Genomic DNA, 23,087 nt, shown 5'->3' with positions numbered 1-23,087 from the left:
ATAAAGTCATATATATTATTTAGACGATAGCGTGACACTGTCGGTTGTTCTAAATAATATATTGTGATTTGAACTAACATTTACTTTATCGCATCTAACTTTTACTTTATCGCAACTAACATTTACTTTTCCGCAACTAACATTTACTTTCTCGCATCTAACTTTTACTTTTCCGCAACTAACATTTACCTTATCGCATCTAACATAAAGTCATATATTTTATTTAGACGATAGCGTGGCTCTGCCGGTTGTTCTAAATAAAATATTGTGATTTGATCTAACATTTACTTTTATGTCAATTTATATTTATGCATTTATATATATATTATGGGTACCATGTATTAAATATCGGTGGATATTAATATAGTGGGAACTATATTATATGATATACTTGTTTAAATATTTAATTATTCTTTTTATGTTTATATTTATTCATCTATATATATATTATGGGTACCATGTATTAAATATCGGTTAATCTGATATTAATATAGTGGGAACTATATTATATGATATACTTGTTTAAATATTTCATTGTTCTTTTATGTTTATTTTTATTTTAGTTTCTTTTATTTATTTTTATTTAGCAATCTTAATTAAACCAACAATGAACCTTTGAAACCTTGACAATTTTATAATTTGTGTATTTGAAGTTTTATAATAATATTTTCATCTATAATATATTATTGCTAAAATTAAACTTACAACATCCTCTCCGTGGATCGATCTCGTACTCACGAGTATATTACTTGCAGACAACCTACACTTGGGTGAATTACAATTTACAAAAACTTGCTACAACTTAAATTGTAATTCACCCAAGTGTAGGTTGTCTGCAAGTAATATACTCGTGAGTACGAGATCGATCCACGGAGAGGATGTTGTAAGTTTAATTTTAGCAATAATATATTATAGATGAAAATATTATTATAAAACTTCAAATACACAAATTATAAAATTGTCAAGGTTTCAAAGGTTCATTGTTGGTTTAATTAAGATTGCTAAATAAAAATAAATAAAAGAAACTAAAATAAAAATAAACATAAAAGAACAATGAAATATTTAAACAAGTATATCATATAATATAGTTCCCACTATATTAATATCAGATTAACCGATATTTAATACATGGTACCCATAATATATATATAGATGAATAAATATAAACATAAAAAGAACAATTAAATATTTAAACAAGTATATCATATAATATAGTTCCCACTATATTAATATCCACCGATATTTAATACATGGTACCCATAATATATATATAAATGCATAAATATAAATTGACATAAAAGTAAATGTTAGATCAAATCACAATATTTTATTTAGAACAACCGGCAGAGCCACGCTATCGTCTAAATAAAATATATGACTTTAAGTTAGATGCGAGAAAGTAAATGTTAGTTGCGGAAAAGTAAATGTTAGTTGCGATAAAGTAAAAGTTAGATGCGATAAAGTAAATGTTAGTTCAAATCACAATATATTATTTAGAACAACCGACAGTGTCACGCTATCGTCTAAATAATATATATGACTTTATTATAAATAGATACATATATTTATAGTATATAATTATTGTAGTAATTATTGTATCATATTTGACAACAAATCAAGGTAACCACATTCAAGGTACCAAGCATTTGATGTAAATAGATAACAACAAATCATCCAAAATTATACTTGACCAACAATGAAACCTTTTCACCTTGACATAAAAAGATTTAGCTTTCCATGAACATGAAACTCAAGAATAAAGATAAAAGAAATTTCATACTTGAACTTGAGAAACTTGCACACTCAAACTTTTATTCTCACACACACAATATTTATTTTACAAATGAAGAATTCTCTACACTCTTGCACACTACAAAGCTTATACAACACATCTATTTATAGGCCAAATGAGAGGAAGAGTCCAAGGCTTATTAAATGTGAAATAGTAAAGTTGGTGGGTGCTTGTCTCCTTGAATGTCAATACCATGACCCAACTTTAATTGGCATGTTTGATGCCTTAGACCACCGATTCAGCCTTTCTTTTCAACATAGAACACGTAGGATATTTTGTGTAGATGTGTTTGGACAACTCATTCACCCCTTTTGGATAAAATATGAAATACTTATGATATATTTACTCCAAGCTGGTCATAGTAAAAGTAAATCTATCTCCATTTTGATGTTTTATTATTTTGATCATCTTAATGAAGTTTTTGGAATTTCTTGTCTTCTACAAAGTTGAAGATGCCTCTTTTGTGATTCTACAGGTTTTGAGATTACTCCATTATGACCACTGTAGCTTGAGTAATTTTATTTTTACCAAACCTGCGCAAACCGTAAAATACAACATTTTAGTAAAACATTTAAATATAAACACATAACACTAAAATAATACAACTTCATAATTTTAATTAAACTTAAATTTTAAAACACACTTTTTAACATATAAATAATTACAAATTTTAAGTTTCATCACACCCCCAAACCGGCTAATTACTAGTCCCTTAGTAATAAAATATCATAAAATATCATAAAATATCATAAAATCACAAGTTAGATTTTTATTCCTTAATATATATATTCAAATTTGCAAACTTTAAAATTTTAAAAACACACTTGTGAGGAGATCATATGTTTATTTATAAATCTCATTATCAACTAATATATTAATATATAATTGGATGGGGTATACATATATATTACACACAATATCAAAATATTAAATATATATAATTTTTTTATATAAATATTTTCTAAAAACTTTGAGAATAATATAATTAAAATGATAATAGAAATCATTTCATAACATGTATAATATCAGGAATCTTAATGTAAAAGTCTCAACTCCATATTCTCTCGGGTTAAAGTATTTCATATATAGCTGTTTTTCACTCGTGGAGTTGGAAGAAAATTATACACTCTTTGAAAATGGCTAGTAAAGCAGACAATCAAATAACCTAATATTGAAAATAAGATAGGATGATTTACAAAGAATAAACCCATTTTTTTTTTGTTTTTTTGTTTTTTTGTTTTTTTTTTTTGTTTTTTTTTTTTTTGCTTGGCTGCAAAATTGTTTTTACATAATCAAATACCTCCAATAAACTTTGAAAATGTAACATTTTTTTTTCAAAGTTTATTTATTTTTTTATTTTTTATGAGGTAAATCTATTACATTAATAATTATAGTAGAGATATTAATACTCTACATCTTTACAATCAAACTTCAAACAACTTTGCAGCCAATTTTCATTTTTTTTTTTTTTTTCAAAATGGGTTTAATTTAGTAATCAACCATTTCTTAATAATCAATAAAAGCTTATAAGTTGTTTTCTCAATTCTTACCCCTCACTCACAAAATTTATGTGAGTAACTATTGCACTTTTACAAATTAATTCCCTCAATTATACATGTTATTATTTATTCAATCAATATCACTTTAATTATATACTCATAAAAGTTTTAAAAAATATGTATTTGAAAACACACAATTATATATTATTTATAACTTATATCCCATCAATTATATATTTTTTATTAAATTGATAAAAAGAATAATAAATAAACATCTATACAAAAAGACTTCATTTTCTTAGTAGTTTGCAATTTAAATATATACGGAATATTAAAATCTAATCTATTGTGATAAAATGATAAATAAAAACTAATGCGTGTCAGGAGTTTTTGACTCCTTACTCTGCCATTGAAAAAGAAAAATAAATATTATTATAGAAATATATATATATTTTTTTTAAATTTTAAATTTTTTTTTTTTTTTTAGAGATAAACCCTCCCCCAAACCTGAATATGACATTGTTTTTAATTTTTTTTTTTTTTTTTTTACAAGAAAAATAAAGAGTACATGATGAAAGAGATATCACCTGGAATTTATTGAAGATGAGGAACAAACACAAACCATTTCGTAACATGTTGAATCAATGATGACTTCAACGTCTTCTTATGAGTTGAGGGTTGGCTTCCCATCCAATTTTCTTATAAATTGGCAAATAGGGTCTTTTTTAGTCAGATTCCCAAGACCATTACCATGACGCTGCGCTTGGAATAGTTTCCATAAACGGAGAAGTTGACCTTGTACATATCCACTAGAATGCGTCTCAAGAGTCAATGAGATATCATCCAATGACTCTTTACTCAGCCCATTCTTAATGAAATCAATTTTATCTTCTCTATTTGTGGAAACACATCCCAAAGATCTGCATCGTTTGTTACAAGTCCATCTGGCACATTTATGACAAACATCTAACCCTTTTGCCCTCCTTTTCTTCGCATAGGTGCTTTTTCCTAGTCCGGACATATTTCGAACATATAAGAATTTTGGAACTTCGCCACCTATTCGAACCTTGGCTTCAATTATAAGACGAATATCCTCCGGAATTCCTTTTTGCATAAGAATTCTCAATCTTTCACGTCTGCATTCATAAATCATTCTTCGAACTTTTTTAGAAACAGAAGAACAAATATATTTTCCATGTTCTTTGATAGCTTCTTCCATTTTGAAAATAAAGAAATATATTTTTTTTTTTGATCAGTTATTGTGGGAAACCAATTTAACCGACTGTAAGAGCCACGGAGTACCGTTATCCGCCACTTAACCGGGAAGTGTCCTAATTTCTGCAAAAATAAAATAAAAATATAAGTAACAATTAAGTTGGATCATATAAAGGCATAAACTCTTCATTAAGAACTTCATTTTCTATAAACGGTTTAAGTCTTTGCCCATTAACTTTAAATACATTATTATTTTTAGGATTTTCAACATCAACAGCACCATTAGGATAGACAAATTTAACAATAAATGGTCCAGACCATCGCGATCTAAGTTTTCCTGGAAACAAATGCAAGCGAGAATTATAAAGTAAAACTTTTTGTCCGATTTCAAAAGATTTTCTCATAATATTTTTATCATGAAATGCTTTTGTTTTATCTTTATAAATCTTTTCATTTTCATATGCATCATTTCTTAATTCTTCTAGTTCATTTAATTGCAATTTTCTTGATTTAGATGCATCATCTAAATTAGTATTAAACGCTTTAATTGCCCAATAAGCTTTATGTTCAATTTCAACAGGTAAATGACAATGCTTTCCAAAAACTAATCTTTATGGTGACATCCCCATTGATGTTTTAAATGCAGTTCTATATGCCCATAATGCATCACTTAATCTTAAAGACCAATCTTTTCGATTTGGATTGACTGTTTTTTCCAAAATTTGTTTTATTTCTTTATTTGCAAGTTCAACCTGACCATTCGTTTGAGGGTGATATGGAGTAGAGACTTTATGTGTAATACCATATTTTCTTAACAACGAAGAAAATGATTTATTTATAAAATGACTTCCCCCATCACTTATTATAGCTCTAGGTATTCCAAATCGACTAAAAATATTTTCTTTCAAAAATTTTATCACAACTTTATGATCATTAGTTCTACATGCAATTGCTTCAATCCATTTTGAAACATAATCGACAGCTACTAAAATATAAGTGAATCCAAAAGATAATGGAAATGGACCCATAAAATCTATTCCCCAACTGTCAAATATTTCAATAATCATGATTGGATTTAAAGGCATCATGTTTCGTTTTGAAATTGAACCCATTTTCTGACAATTTTCACAAGATTTGCAAAATGAATGTGTATCTTTGAATAAAGAAGGCCAATAAAATCCACATTGAAAGATTTTTGCAGCTGTTTTCTTTGACGAAAAATGACCTCCACATGCCTCAGAATGACAAAATTTAATGACACTACTTACCTCATTGTCGGGTATGCATCGTCGAAAAATTTGATCAGGACAATACTTAAACAAATAAGGATCATCCCAATAAAATTTTTTGACCTCTTTCAAGAATTTATTTTTATCTTGTGAACTCCAATGAGAAGGCATTTTATTTGTCACAAGAAAATTTACAATATTAGCAAACCAAGGCATAGTAGTAGCATAAAATAGTTGATCATCCGGAAAATTTTCATTTATTGGTATTTCATTTTGAGATGATTTAGAAATTATTCTTGATAAATGATCGGCTACTACATTTTCTTTTCCTTTTTTATCTTTTATTACAAGATCAAATTCTTGTAACAACAAAATCCATCTTATTAATCTCGGCTTAGCATCTTGTTTATTTGATAAATATTTTATGGCAGAATGATCAGTGTAAACAATAGTAGTAGAACCAATTAAATAGGATCGAAATTTATCTAATGCAAACACTACTGAAAGTAATTCTTTTTCAGTTGTTGAATAATTGATTTGAGCACTATTTAAGGTTCTACTTGCATAATAGATCACATAAGGTTTACCTTCTTTTCTTTGTCCTAACACGGCTCCTACAGCATAATCACTTGCATCACACATTAATTCAAATGGTAAAGACCAATCAGGAGGTTGTAAAATAGGTGATGTAGTTAAAAGATTAATTATTTTTTTAAAAGCAGTTTCACATTCTTGAGTCCATTCAAATTGTGCATCTTTTGTTAAAAGATTTGAAATTGGTTTCGATATTATGCTAAAATTTTTTATAAATCTTCTATAAAATCCCGCATGACCCAAAAATGATCGAATTTCTTTGATCGTGTTTGGTGATGGTAGATTAGCAATAACATCAACCTTAGCTTTATCAACTTCAATTCCTTTTTCAGATATGACATGCCCTAACACAATTCCGGATTTAACCATGTAGTGACATTTTTCCCAATTTAAAACAAAATTTTTTTCTTCACATCTTTTTAAAACTTCTTCCAAATTTTTAAGACAGTTTTCAAATGAGTTTCCAAAAACAGTTATATCATCCATAAAAACTTCCACAAATTCTTCAATCATGTCACTAAAAATACTTAGCATGCATCTTTGAAAAGTAGCCGGGGCATTACATAAACCAAATGGCATTCTTTTAAAAGCAAAAGTTCCGAACGGACAAGTGAAAGTAGTTTTTTCTTGATCTTCTAATGATATTGGTATTTGATAATACCCCGAATACCCATCAAGAAAACAATAATAAGGATTACCTGCCACTTTCTCTAAAATTTGATCTAAAAATGGTAACGGAAAGTGATCTTTTCTAGTTGCATCATTTAATTTTCTATAATCAATGCACATACGCCAACTAGATGGAATCCTAGCTTGTAATAATTCTCCCTTTTCATTTTTTATAACAGTGATGCCTGATTTTTTTGGTACTACTTGTGTTGGACTTACCCATTTACTATCCGAGATTGGATAAATAATTCCGGCATCTAATAGTTTTAAAACTTCATTTTTAACAACTTCTTTCATGTGTGGATTTAATCTTCTTTGTGGTTGTTGATATGTTTTAGCATTTTCTTCCAAGTGAATTCTATGTGTGTAGATTAAAGGATTTATACCTTTTATATCTTGCAAAGTCCATCCAATTGCATTTTTGTGTTTTTTAAGTAGTGTTATTACATCTTCTTCTTGTTTTGGTAAGAGGGTAGAAGATATTACAATAGGATATGTTTGATTTTCACCAAGAAAAGCATATTTTAGTTCTATTGGCAAGGGTTTTAATTCAAGTTTTGGATGATCATTTTCTTTTACTTCTTCAAGTTCATTAATTTCTTCAAATAACTTTGATTTAAAAACATTTTTTGAATCAAAACTTTCCACTAAACAAACTTCAGATTGTTGATTTAAGTTTTCTTGGTGTATATTTTCTTCCACAATTGTTTCTATTGCATTATCATCTTCATCTTCATTAATACTTGGTTGTTTACATAAATTGAACACATTAAGTTCTAAAGTCATATTTCCAAAAGACAATTTCATTATTCCATTTCGACAATTAATTAAAGCATTTGAAGTTGCTAGAAATGGACGTCCCAATATTACTGGAATTTCGTTATGTACTTCTATTGGTTGTGTATCCAAGACAATAAAATCCACAGGATATATGAATTTATCGACTTGAACTAACACATCTTCTACGATACCTCTAGGTATTTTGATTGACCTATCGGCTAGTAAAAGAGTAACAGATGTAGGTTTTAAATCTCCCAACTTAAGCTTTTCATAAACTGAATAAGGAATTAAATTCACACTTGCTCCCAAATCTAACAAAGCTTTTTTAATTTTATTTTTTCCAATAATACATGAAATTGTTGGACAACCGGGATCTTTATATTTCAAAGTAGAATTATTTTGAATAATAGAACTTACTTGCTCCGTTAAGAATGCTTTCTTCTTTACATGCAATTGTCTTTTTACAGTACATAAATCTTTTAAAAACTTTGCATAAGAAGGCACTTGTTTAATAGCATCTAATAATGGAATATTTATTTTTACTTGTTTAAAAACTTCATAAATATCAGAATCATTTTTTTGTTTTTTATTATTAACTAATGCATGAGGGAAAGGAACATGCTTATTTGACTCACATATTATTTCAGATAATTTATCATCAACTTTCTTAATCTTAGGACTCAAAGTATCATCTTTCTCGAAAGTATCAAGATTTTCATCCTTACTCTTTGAGTTTGACTGATATTTGTTTTCATCACTATATGGATCATTAACTATTTTACCACTTCTAAGAGTAATAACAGATTTTACTTGATCAAATTTTTCTTGATTTTGATTTTTAGGATTAGGTTGTGGTTGAGATGGAAATTTTCCTTTTTCATGAATATTAAGTGAAGATGCAAATTTTGCAAGAGTTTCTTTCAAATCATTCATAGATTGAATGTTTTGAATATTGATAGACTCTTGCTTTTGAATGTATGCATGAATTTCATCTTCAAAATTTTTTCTTGGAGGTGGGATATAAGGAGCATAACCTTGATGATTTTGGTTTTTTTGAAAAGGTTGTTGTGAAGGTTGTGCATTATTATCGTTCCTCCAACTAAAATTGGGATGATTTCTCCAACCAGGATTGTATGTTTGTGAAAAAGGATCTAATGTTGGTTTTTTAAAATTGTTAACATAATTGGCTTGTTCATGGAGACATTCTTTAAATGAAGGCAAAGTAGGACAATTTTTTGTAAGATGATCATGTGTGTCACATATATGACAAACAATTTCTTGAACACTTTTTAATTGATCACTCTTTTTCATTTCTAATGACTCGATTTTTCTTGCTAAAGATGCAAGTTTAGCTTGAACATCTACATCATCTTTAAGATGATAAATACCACCCCCATTTGTTGAATTATTGGTTTTACTTGGTGGTTCAATTGAGCCTATATTATCCCAATTTTGAGCATTTTCTGCTAATGACTCCAAATATTCCATAGCTTCATTTGGGTTTTTATCTTCAAAAGTTCCATTACACATGAATTCTATCATTTGCCTATCTTTAGGTATTAAACCTTCATAAAAGTGAGAAACTATTCTCCATATTTCAAAACCATGATGTGGGCATGTATTAAGTAACTCTTTATATCTATCCCAACATTGATAAAATGTTTCCCCTTGTTTTTGAGAAAAAGTTGTAATTTGTCTTTTAAAAGAGTTTGTTCTATGGGAAGGAAAAAACTTTTTTAGAAATTGTTGTTGCATTTCTTCCCATGATCTTATTGAACTTGATCTCAAATTTTGCAACCATGTTTTAGCTTTATCTTTTAAGGAAAAAGGGAAAAGCTTTAATCGAACAGTATCCATGCTACAATTTTGATCATTATAAGTGTTGCAAACCTCCTCAAATTCTCTTAAATGCAAATATGGATTTTCAGAATCTAAGCCATGAAAATTTGGTAAAAGTTGAATGACTTGTGGCTTAAAATTGAAATTAGATGCATTAGGAGGAAAAACTAAACAAGATGGTGTACTAGTTCTTATTGGATTCATATGGTGCCTAAGTGTTCTTGGTTGTTCATAATCTTGATGATGATTATTATTATTATTATCATCTTGATTATTAGAATTATCGTCCATGTTTAAAATATTTTCAGTTACTCGAACAAGTCTACCACTTTGTTTACGACTCCAAACAATCATACAATTAAAAACAACATACTATTTACATAATAACAAAATTAAACTTAATTTATACCTCCCCGGCAACGGCGCCAAAAACTTGCTACAACTTAAATTGTAATTCACCCAAGTGTAGGTTGTCTGCAAGTAATATACTCGTGAGTACGAGATCGATCCACGGAGAGGATGTTGTAAGTTTAATTTTAGCAATAATATATTATAGATGAAAATATTATTATAAAACTTCAAATACACAAATTATAAAATTGTCAAGGTTTCAAAGGTTCATTGTTGGTTTAATTAAGATTGCTAAATAAAAATAAATAAAAGAAACTAAAATAAAAATAAACATAAAAGAACAATGAAATATTTAAACAAGTATATCATATAATATAGTTCCCACTATATTAATATCAGATTAACCGATATTTAATACATGGTACCCATAATATATATATAAATGCATAAATATAAATTGACATAAAAGTAAATGTTAGATCAAATCACAATATTTTATTTAGAACAACCGGCAGAGCCACGCTATCGTCTAAATAAAATATATGACTTTATGTTAGATGCGATAAAGTAAATGTTAGTTGCGGAAAAGTAAAAGTTAGATGCGAGAAAGTAAATGTTAGTTGCGGAAAAGTAAATGTTAGTTGCGATAAAGTAAAAGTTAGATGCGAGAAAGTAAATGTTAGTTCAAATCACAATATATTATTTAGAACAACCGACAGTGTCACGCTATCGTCTAAATAATATATATGACTTTATTATAAATAGATACATATATTTATAGTATATAATTATTGTAGTATTTATTGTATCATATTTGACAACAAATCAAGGTAACCACATTCAAGGTACCAAGCATTTGATGTAAATAGATAACAACAAATCATCCAAAATTATACCTACAAATAAAGATCAATTAGTAAAAATAAAAATAGAAAAGAAAAGAATATACAAAATATAGACAATCTTACTTGACCAACAATGAAACCTTTTCACCTTGACATAAAAAGATTTAGCTTTCCATGAACATGAAACTCAAGAATAAAGATAAAAGAAATTTCATACTTGAACTTGAGAAACTTGCACACTCAAACTTTTATTCTCACACACACAATATTTATTTTACAAATGAAGAATTCTCTACACTCTTGCACACTACAAAGCTTATACAACACATCTATTTATAGGCCAAATGAGAGGAAGAGTCCAAGGCTTATTAAATGTGAAATAGTAAAGTTGGTGGGTGCTTGTCTCCTTGAATGTCAATACCATGACCCAACTTTAATTGGCATGTTTGATGCCTTAGACCACCGATTCAGCCTTTCTTTTCAACATAGAACACGTAGGATATTTTGTGTAGATGTGTTTGGACAACTCATTCACCCCTTTTGGATAAAATATGAAATACTTATGATATTTTTACTTCAAGCTGGTCATAGTAAAAGTAAATCTATCTCCATTTTGATGTTTTATTATTTTGATCATCTTAATGAAGTTTTTGGAATTTTTTGTCTTCTACAAAGTTGAAGATGCCTCTTTTGTGATTCTACAGGTTTTGAGATTACTCCATTATGACCACTGTAGCTTGAGTAATTTTATTTTTACCAAACCTGCGCAAACCGTAAAATACAACATTTTAGTAAAACATTTAAATATAAACACATAACACTAAAATAATACAACTTCATAATTTTAATTAAACTTAAATTTTAAAACACACTTTTTAACATATAAATAATTACAAATTTTAAGTTTCATCACAGAGGCCACTCGTTCGACAGTGATGTCTCCTCTTTCCACAATCTCCCGGATGATGTGGTATTTCCTCAGTACGTGTTTGGATCTTTGATGAGACCTTGGTTCCTTTGCTTGAGCAATGGCACCCGTGTTGTCACAGTACACCGGGACTGGACCAACAAATTCAGGAATGACGCCCAACTCTTGGACGAACTTCCTCATCCAAACGGCCTCTTTAGCAGCAGCTGATGCTGCAATGTATTCAGCCTCAGTGGTGGAATCCGCTGTGGTGTCCTGCTTGGAACTCTTCCAAGAGACAGCACCGCCATTGAGCATGAACACAAATCCAGAGGTTGACTTCGAGTCATCCACGTCACTTTGGAAGCTAGAGTCGGTATAGCCTTCCAATTTCAGATCTCGTCCTCCATATACCATGAACATATTCTTAGTCCTTCGTAAGTACTTAAGAATGTCCTTCACGGCTTTCCAATGCATTTGACCAGGATTAGCCTGATATTTGCTCGTGACACTCAGAGCAAATGCTACATCCGGTCTGGTAGATATCATCCCATACATGATACTACCTATAGCTGACGCATATGGTACATGTGTCATATTCTCTATCTCTGCATCAGTCTTGGGACACATAGACTTGGATAAAGAAACTCCATGACACATGGGTAGATGTCCTCTCTTGGACCCATCCATTGAAAACCGTTTCAATATGGTGTCGATGTAGGTTGATTGAGTGAGTCCTATCATTCTCTTAGATCTAACTCTATAGATCTGTATCCCAAGAATGTAGGATGCCTCACCCAAATCCTTCATCGAGAATCTACCTGATAACCATATCTTTGTTGACTGCAACATCCCTACATCATTCCCAATGAGTAGGATGTCATCAACATAAAGTACTAAGAATGTCACAGCATCCTTAACTACTTTCTTGTACACGCACAGTTCCTCCGGGTTCTTGATGAAACCAAAATCTTTTATTGTTTCATAAAATTTCTGGTTCCAACTTCTTGATGCTTGTTTTAGACCATAAATTGATCTCTGAAGCTTGCATACCTTATGCTCGCTTCCCATGGATGTGAACCCCTCAGGACACTCCCGGGCCGGCCCGCACCCGTGGGCGCGGGCCGGGGCAGCCCGGCTGCCCCTTTAGGGCAGCGCCGAGCGCTGCCCTGGCGGCGCTGAGCGCCGCCCCTGGGCGGCGACGTGCGCCGCCGTGGGCGGCGCTGTGCGCCCCTTTTGGGCGGCGCCGTGCGCCGCCCGGGGCAGTGACCGTCGCTGCCCCACCGGGCAGCGATCCAATCGCTGCCCGGGTTTTGCCCGAAAAAAATTTTTTTTTTTAAAATATTTATTTTGTTTTTTTAAAAAAAACAAGACCCAAAAATTTTTGTACAATCGATTAATTTAATCGTTTGATCTGAGCAACCTGGCTTTGATACCACTGTTGGAAAACTGGCGTTCAGATCAATCACGATTGATACCCGGTGCAGCAGAAGTTTAAAAATTTTATTATGGAACAATTCCATAGTGTGGGTATCAACCGTTTAACGATTAAATTATAAGTGTGTGTAAAATTAAATAACAATTATTAAATTTTACCTTCAATCTCGAAGCGAGATTATTGGACTCCAACAGATTTCTCTGCTCTTGTTGTCTCTCCCAGGAACTGATGAACTCCTTCAATCAGGTCCACGAATAGAGGTTTAATCCCTCTGATAGATTGCACTAGAAAATCTATTAGAAGTTTTCTACGAAGAAAATAAACGAATTTGATTCGCTATTCCAGACTGCAATTCAAAATCACAGACCTGAAAATCTCAGGTAGAGTGAGGGAGGGTGTACGGCCACTTTGAGAGAGAGGAGGCTAGGGTTTTCGAAAAACTGTCTCAAATTATGACCTGTTGTGTGTAATTTCTGTACTGCAATAACTTATTTATAATGCAGGCCACTAACAGCTTAGGGCCCATTAGTCATAAGTTGAGGCCCGACAAGCACAGCCCGCACGTTCAGAAATTAATATAAAATTCATCGTGACTCCGATTGATAAACCGATTTTACCAATGTGCACAGAAACCATTTCTGCACATTTTAAAGTCAAGATAAATTTTCCTGAATCCGTATTCAGTGGTTTCCAAAAATGTCCATCCCTATGTCATTTTAGGAAATCCTACTCCCTTACTCTTATTTAAGAAGTCCAACTTCTTTATTCATTAAATTTAACTCTTTAAATTTAACTATCTCAACGGGGATTAAAACTCCATTACACTGTGTGACCCTCAATGGTTCAGGGATACAGCTAGCCGTGGGCTCACAACTCCTTGTGACTCGGAACAACACTTTCCGACTTGCCCAACGAATCATGGTAAAGCGCCTAGCAACATCGCCCCATGATTCCCTAGGTATCACTGATAGTGCCTACAAGAACCAGTAGATTTTGGTTAGCATACAGTACGGTCCCTTCATCCATATATCCCGATCGAATCAACAACCATTGGTATATCGAGAGTCGCTCAAGATTCGATAACTATGCAATACATCTTGAAGATCAAATTAGTGACATCGCATGTGCTACTAAGAAACCATTTCTTAAATCACATCAAGTACTCTGGACAGAGATTCGTCACACTAATATCTCCTCAGATCGCATAGGATATCCACACTCGCAAGTATGTGGTGAATCCTTGACAACAATGCATCGACTCCTATATGTGTTGTAACTGTACCCAATCCCGACACCTGATGACCCCCATAGAGTCGGTAAACGAGTCAAAGCACAGTACTAGCATATAGAGTCTCCATGATGTTTCAAGTAGTAAGGACTAATGGTGTACAACCAAAACCGCGGACTTTATCCACTCGATAAGTGATAACCACTTGGAAAGTCCGGATAGGGTAGTTCGATTATTCATCCTATGAATATCCATTTGCATGCTTCGAACATCTCCATGTTCCCTACCAATGAAACGTGGTACTCCGCATCGCAAATGCTAGTCTCAAAATCGAGCGATCCTTATCCTTATTATCGTACGGCTCAATCGACTAGGAACAGTTTAGAATATACAGTGACTATAAGATGTATTTCATGATAGACATCCCCATGTTCTACCACATCTTACATACACTATAGTATATTCAAGGTCTTTATCAAAACAACAATAGTATATCATAATATAACAATATGAAGAAAGATAAAGTCATTGCCATTAAAAAATGTAAATTATATTAAACAAAAGATTGTTTATACAAAGAGTCATCAAAGCCCATAGCCACAAGTTGGCTCACTGGGCACCCACTCTTTCAGATTCCATGCAGGGTCACTACATTTTTGGTATCAGAGCATGCTTAGATTTTGGGATTAGTACTTGGGATTTAGAATTAGTTTTGAGTAATTCTTGCGCATTTGGGATTTTAATGTGCAATTCTTTTCAGGATATGGCTGACGAGAGTCACGGTAGTATTGGCCAGGGAGGTGGTCATCATCATCGTCATCACCGCAATCATGATGATCAACATCATCATCATGAGGGTAGACGTCGCTAATCTATCAAAATTCATGCAAGTAGGACCGAAACCATTGGTGGGAGGCGAGAATCCTGAACAAGCAAGAAGTTGGATGTCTAAACTCGAGAGTACTTTTCGTGCTTTCGATTGTACTAAGGATCAGAAATTGAAAGTTCTAGAATTTGTTCTAGAGGATCGAGCATGTTTTTGGTGGGATGCCAAAGCTGCTCAGGCATGTACTGAGAGAGGACAGGTGACTTGGGGAGATTTCTGTGAGCAGTTCCAGAAACTGTATTTTCCTCCAGCTGTTCGCCAAGCACGATCGATGGAGTTGCTTACTCTGAGGCAAGGATCAATGACTATTGATCAATATCAGCAACGATTTCTTGATCTGCTACCTTTCAGTCCTCATATTAATGGGAGTGATGCATTGAAGTATGATCTCTTTCTAGAAGGCCTGAACCAAGATATCTACTCACAGGTTGTTGTCTGTGATGACCCAGTATCTTATGATACTTTGGTGAACCGTTGCCGTCTTGTGGAGACCAGAAACAGGCGTGCACAGTTTTTTATGCCAGCCTAGCTTAGTGGATCATTTGAGCCTAGAGCTCAATTTGTTGTGCAATCTGGACCTACGTCTTCTTCTACTCCTACTACTTCATCTGGATCTCATGGTTCACGAGGTATGTTCCGTTTTGGGAAGAAGAAGAAGAAGAAGGAGGAGTTTTGTAGTCACTGTGGAGGGAAGCATCCTGTAGCTTCATGTCGGAGAGCTACTGGTACTTGTTATATTTGCGGTCAGCAGAAACATCTGCGGAGAGATTGTGCTCAGCGCATGGGTTCTGCTAGTGGATCAGGATCACAGGTTAGATCTCAGGCTTCTACTTTTCCACGACAGCAGCCAGCACCACAGAGTTCTTCTGGTTACCGTCCCCAGACTCAAGGGCAGGTATTTGCTCTATCTCAAGAACAGGCTACTGAGGGAATCGATCGCATGTTGGCAGGTACCTTTTTGTTATGTGGTATTCCTGCACTTGTTTTAATTGATACTGAAGCATCGCATTCCTTTATTTCTAGTCATTTTGTTAAGAGACATAGATTACCTTATGTATCATTAGATATGGATTTAGTTGTATCTACTTCGCTGGAGCAGGAGATAGTAACTAAGTGTCTAGTGATGGGTTGCTTTCTGAGTTTGAGGGTAATGTATTGTCAGCTAATCTGGTGATATTAGCGATGGCAGATTTTGACTGTATTTTGGGAATAGATATGCTGACTTTGTATCATGCTACTGTGGATTGTTATCAGCATCTGGTACAGTTTCATCCTGCTAAGGGTGATAGCTGGTATTTTTATGGTGAGGGTGCGCGACCTCCAATGCCACTTGTTTTGACTCCGAAGGCATGTCATGTCTTGGAGTCAGGTGGGGAGGGATACCTTATCTATGCAGTTGATATGTCCATGAGTAGTACGGGTATTGATCAGTTACCGGTAGTCAGTGATTTTCCTGATGTATTCCCTAATGAGATTCCTATTTTTCCTCCGGTGCGAGAGGTTGAATTTGGTATTGATTTAGTACCAGAAACTACGCCTATATCCCGTGCGCCTTATCGTCTTGCACCATCAAAGATGAGGGAATTGAAACAGCAGTTACAAGATCTGATTGATAAGGGATATATTCGTCCGATTATTTCTCCGTGGGGAGCACCTGTTTTGTTCGTCAAGAAGAAAGATGGATCGATGCGATTGTGTATTGATTACAGGCAGTTGAATCGTGTCACCATCAAGAATAAGTATCCTTTGCCGCGGATTGATGATCTGTTCGATCAATTATAGGGTACTTATGTCTACTCCAAGATAGATCTGAGATCTGGATACCACCAGATGCGGGTACGAAACTCAGATATTTCTACGACTGCTTTCAGGACCAGATACGGGCATTATGAATTTCTGGTGATGCCATTCGGTTTGACGAATGCACCGGCAGTCTTTATTTTATCTGATGAATCAGGTATTTCGAGAATATCTGGATAGATTTGTCATCGTCTTCATTGATGATATTCTTTTCTATTCTCATGACAAGGATGAGCATGCACAGCATTTGAGGATTGTTTTACAGACGTTACAAGATAAGCAGCTGTATGCGAAATTGAGCAAGTGTGAATTTTTGCTTGATCGGGTAGTGTTTCTCGGTCATGTGATTTCTAATGAAGGGATATCTGTTGATCCTAGTAAGATAGAGGCAGTGCTGAACTGGTCTCGTCCGACGACGGTTGCTGAGATTCGTAGTTTCTTGGGTCTAGCTGGATATTACCGTCGGTTCATCGAGAATTTTGCACAGTTGGCCAGACCTTTGACACAGCTTACACGGAAAGATGTTGCCTTCATATGGTCCTCGGATTGTGAGGAGTCATTTCACGAGCTGCGTGGACGTCTTACTACTGCACCTGTTCTAGCTCTACCTTCTGGATCAGGAGGTTATGTTGTCTATACTGATGCCTCTGGTCAGGGGTTAGGAAGTGTTCTGACACAGCATGGACATGTTATTGCCTATGCTTCTCGACAGTTGAAGACGCATGAGAGTAATTATCCAGTACATGATCTCGAGTTAGCCGCCATTGTATTTGCACTCAAGATCTGGAGGCATTATCTTTATGGAGAGAAATTTGAGATATTCACGGATCACAAGAGTTTGAAGTATTTATTCACTCAGGCGGAGTTGAATATGCGACAGAGACGCTGGATGGATCTTCTGAAGGATTATGATTTTGAAATCAAATATCATCCAGGTTCTGTTAATCTTACTGCTGATGCCTTGAGTCGGCAGGTGAGACTTTCTGCACTTCAGACTAGTGAAGTATCTCATATGATTCAAGAGTGTTGTTCATTGAGTTTTACGCTCAAGCACAAGAAAAGGAGAAATGGGATTCGATTGTATACTATTTTGTCTAAGCCAGCATTGTATTCTCGGATCAAAGATGCTCAGATATCTGATGTTAAAACTCAGCGTTTGGCACATTTAGCCAATGGAGTTAATACATCTGGATTTCATTTTCAGGCAGATGGTTTATTGTGCTTATCTAATCGATTGGTTGTACCTAATGTTACGGAGCTCAGGAACGATGTTCTATCTCAAGCTCACAGGAGTCGATTATCAGTTCATCCTGGAAGCATGAAAATGTATAAGGACTTGCGAACTAGATTCTGGTGGAAAGGGATGAAGAGGAGTATGTATCAATTTGTTTCGAGATGTTTGGTTTGTCAACAGGTCAAGGCTGAACATCGACGATCAGGTGGATTATTGCAGAATCTTGAGATTCCCGAATGGAAGTGGGAGCATGTGACTATGGATTTTGTTACCCACTTACCTATGACTTCACATCAGTGTGATGCTATATGGGTCGTTGTTGACCGTTTGACGAAATCAGCACACTTTATTCCTTATAATCGGGAATATTCTTATGATCGCATGGCACGTTTATACATCCAAGAGATAGTGCGATTGCATGGGATTCCAGTGAGCATAGTCAGTGATAGAGACCCGCGATTTACCTCACGTTTTTGGGGTAGTTTTCAGGAGGCGTTGGGTACCACTCTGAGTTTGAGCACTGCATATCATCCGGAGACTGACGGACAGTCAGAGCGGACGATTCGTACATTGGAGCATATGCTACATTCTTCTGTCATGGACTTTGGCTTATCTTGGCAGGATCAGTTACCTTTGATCGAATTTGCCTACAATAACAGTTATCATCGTAGTATTGATATGGCACCTTTCGAGGCATTGTACGGTCGACGGTGTCATACTCCGTTATTCTGGGATGAAGTCGGGGAACGACAAGTCGAGGGTCCTAAATTGGTGCAGCAGATTATAGATAAGGTAGATTTGATCAAGCATAGGATCAAAGTTGCTCAAGATAGACATGCCAGTTATGCTAATATTCGTCGCAGGCCACTTCACTTTGAACCTGGTGAATATGTGTTTCTACAAGTATCACCTTTCAGGAAGGTGATGAGATTCGGCGTGAAAGGCAAGTTGTCTCCTTGTTTTATTAGACCTTTCCAGATATTGGAAAAGATCGGAGATGTTTCATGTCGTTTGGCGTTACCTCCAAATCTTTCCATTATACATAATGTTTTTCATGTGTCGTTACTTCGATAGTATATAGCTGATGAATCTCATGTGATTCAGTCTACTGATATTCAGCTAGAGCCAGATCTGTCTTTTGTTGAACGACCAATCCGTATCTTAGACAGAAAGGAGAAAGTTCTTCGGAACAAGACTATACCACTTGTGATGGTACAGTGGCAGCGCCGAGGCATTAAAGAAGCAACTTGGTAAACTGAGAGTCGTATGCAAGCAGAATATCCTGAGTTGTTTGCTTTGTATTTTTGATTACCATGTAGTTGTAATTACAGTTGTTGTAATAAAACATGGTTTGATGTTTCATATTGTTATCTCGATTTGTCTTTAGATTTTATTTCGCGGATGAAATATCTAAAGGTGGGGAGAATGTAGTAACCCAGAACCCATTTTAAGATAATAATATGTTAAACATGATTAAGGGTTAGTAATTAACCAATTCTGAGGCTTAATTGGACTTCAAAATTACCAGATGGATCGCTACATATAAAGGTAGTAGCCAAGTTCCACTTTTCGTGCTATGATATGTCATATAATTTTAAATGTAGCAAAACATGATTAAGGAGTCCTTATTTGGTAAAAATAAGTAGAAAATCAGCTCCGAAACGTCCGAAAGTGGTAGGAAGGGTCCCGGGGGTCTCGGACAGTTTGGAGGCACCAAAATGAGTTCGGACCATCCGAACTCAAAGACCAAGTTTGGACCATCCGAACCCAGCACTTAGGAGGCTCCGAACTCAGCCATTTCGAAGGCTCCGAACCCAGTTCGGAGGCTCCAAACTCCCTTAGACAGCAATGCCAGATGACTAATCCACGATTTTTGACAAGTGTCGGGCATGCAGGTTCGGAGGCCCCGAACCCCAATTTGGAGGCTCCGAACTCCGGCATATTTTGCCTATAAATAGGGCCATTCGGACGAGAAATTAGATATAAATCAAGTATTCCGAGTGTTCAGTTTATAGTAAGAGTTATACAGAGGGCCCTATCGGTAATAGTGAGATTCTGGAATAACAAAGAAGTTGTTATAGTCATCCAGAGTCAGCGACTTCAAAGGGCTATCTACGGTCGAAGGTATGGTCCGGGAATCTATTTAAGTTTTGGGAGTACTTATTAGCTTAGTTAAGGCTTATAGAATTTATGTAGTGATATGGTGAACTTTTGAATAAAGGCTTGGAACCTAGGATCTTACTATACTTGAACTAGCCTAGAGGTACGTACACATTGACTGAGATTGCCAGCGAGTATACATGTTTATATGTTGCATTTATTTGGCATTATTATATGGCATGATATATGATTTACCGCTTTCGATATTCATATGTCATGTGCATATACATGTTGAGCCTATACCTTGTTATACCTGACTATAGAGCCGCTCAGCTCTATACTCGATAGTCTGTAACTAAGAATACCGCGACGGCGGGGGCATTTATGTCTGTCTACTCTGGTGTACTAGACGAGTGTGGTTGCACCCAAAGGTTGATCCGTGCGGTGGCAGCACTCATGTGGCGCCGTTTTTGAGCATGACTTTTCAGATGACCATTTACCAGTCATCATGTTGCATGCATTATATACATATGTTTACTCATGTCTATGTACTGGGCGTTAGTGCTCACGTCCTAGTTGTTATCTTGGACACCCTATTCCATGTGGCAGGTCGCAGGATGGACGGAGCCGGTAGTTCGAGGCAGGACTAGGGAGCCGGAGCTTTTCAGGGGAATTTATACAGCAGGATATGTTTTAGCTGTATAATGTTTACTTTTAAGTTCTTCGATTTGGTTGTATCACTACAGATTTAAGCCTGGATTATGTTACTAAGCTAATATGTAAATTATGGATTATGTTTCCGCACGTTTGTACTCTGTTAAGTATTTTGCTGTATTAAGTTTAATGCATGCTATTAATTGCCAGTTAGTAGGTGATTCCATGCAGGATCACTACACGATCGCTGCCCCCGGCAGCGATCAAGTTGCTGCCCATGGGCAGCGCCGATCGCAGCCCGTGTTGCCCTTCAAATTTATTTTTAAAAATTTTGTTTTTGTTTCTAAAAACCCGAGGCTTAAAAATTTTGTACAATCGATAAATTTTAATCATTTGATCTGAGCGCAACCTGTCTCTGATACCACTGTTGGAACACGTTTTCAGATCAGTGTGATATGATACCCGGAGTAGCGGAAGTTTAAAAATTTTTATTTTCTTATATGGAACAATTTCATATCATGGGTATCAAATCCTAACGATTAAAATCAACATGTAAAATAATAATAACAATTAATATTTTACCTCTTTAAGCTATGGCTTGATTATGGACACCAACAGATTAATCTGCTCTTGTTGTAAATCCCAGGAACTGATGACTCGCTCGATCAATCTCCTGAATTAGGTCCACGAACAGAAAACTAAAACCCTCTGATTGATTGCACTAGAAATCAATCAGATGTTTATCGAAGAGATTTACATATTTGATCTGTCAATTCAGAATGTAATTTTCTAAAAATCACAGACTAAATTTTCTCTCAAAAAGGAGATAGAATTCGAAAATCTCCTTAGAACTGTTCTAGGATATTTCGAAAACTGTAGATGTGTGTGTTGCAGAATTTTTGAAAATTGCAAGACAATCAATTAGTGATTTTCGAAAACTGCACCATCTACTATATATATAATTTCTGTACTGGATTAAGTTATATGTCTAATAGGACACTAACTCCTTAGGGCCCATTATCCATAACTTAAGCCCAACAAGCCAAGCCTGTTATTATAGAAATTAATATACAATTCATCTTGACTCCGATTGATAAACCGATTTCACCAATGTGCACAGAAACCATTTCTGCACCTTTTAAAGTCGAGATAATTTTTCTGATTCCGAATTCAGTAATTTCCAAAAATGCCCATCCCTATGTCATTTTAGGAAATTCCACTCCCTTAGTTAAAAAGTCCAACTTCTCTTTCGCTAAATTTAACTCTTTAAATTTAACTATCTCAACGGGGATTAGTAATTCATTACTTGTGTGACCCTCAATGGTTCAGGGATACAGCTAGCCGTGGGCTCACAACTCCTTATAACTCGGAACAACAATTTCCGACTTACCCATCGAATCATGGTAAGAGCGCCTAGCAACATCGCCCCATGATTCCCTAGGTATCACTGATAGTGTCATCAAGAACCAGTAGGTTTTAGTTAGCGTACAGTACGGTCCCTTCATCCAAATATCCCGATCGAATCAACAACCATTGGTACATCGAGATTCGTTCGAGATTCGATAACTATGCAGTGCATCTTGAAGATCAAATAGTGACATCGCATGTGCTACTAGGAAACCAAGTAACCTAAATCACATCAAGTACTCTGGCCAGAGATTTGTCACACTAATATCTCCTCAGATCGCATAGGATATCCACACTCGCAAGCGTGTGGTGAATCCTTGACAAAAAAGCATCGACTCCTATATGTGTCGTAACTATACCCAATCCCGACACCTGATGACCCTCATAGAGTCGGTAAACGAGTCAAAGTATAGTACTAGCATATAGAGTCTCCATGATGTTTCAAGTAGTAAGGACTAATGGTGTACAACCAAAACCGCGGACTTATCCACTCAATTAATGATAACCACTTGGAAAGTCCGAATAGGGTAGTTCGATCAACCATCATATGAATATCCATTTGCATGCTTCAAACATCTCTATGTTCTATAACAATGAAACGTGGTACTTGACATCGCAAA

The 23,087-nt window shown here is 34.6% G+C and overlaps 1 non-coding gene across 1 annotated transcript; it reads left to right on the top strand.

The window, feature by feature from the left end:
* Positions 1–9,378: 9,378 nt before the first annotated feature.
* Positions 9,379–9,489, top strand: LOC140885777 (small nucleolar RNA R71). The gene has a single exon (XR_012151193.1). It is a non-coding gene; the product is annotated as a small nucleolar RNA R71 (small nucleolar RNA).
* Positions 9,490–23,087: the final 13,598 nt, after the last annotated feature.

Source organism: Henckelia pumila, chromosome 2 (genome assembly GCF_033568475.1).
Source record: "Henckelia pumila isolate YLH828 chromosome 2, ASM3356847v2, whole genome shotgun sequence".
NCBI lineage: Eukaryota > Viridiplantae > Streptophyta > Magnoliopsida > Lamiales > Gesneriaceae > Henckelia > Henckelia pumila.
This window is presented reverse-complemented; position numbering and strand designations above follow the sequence as displayed.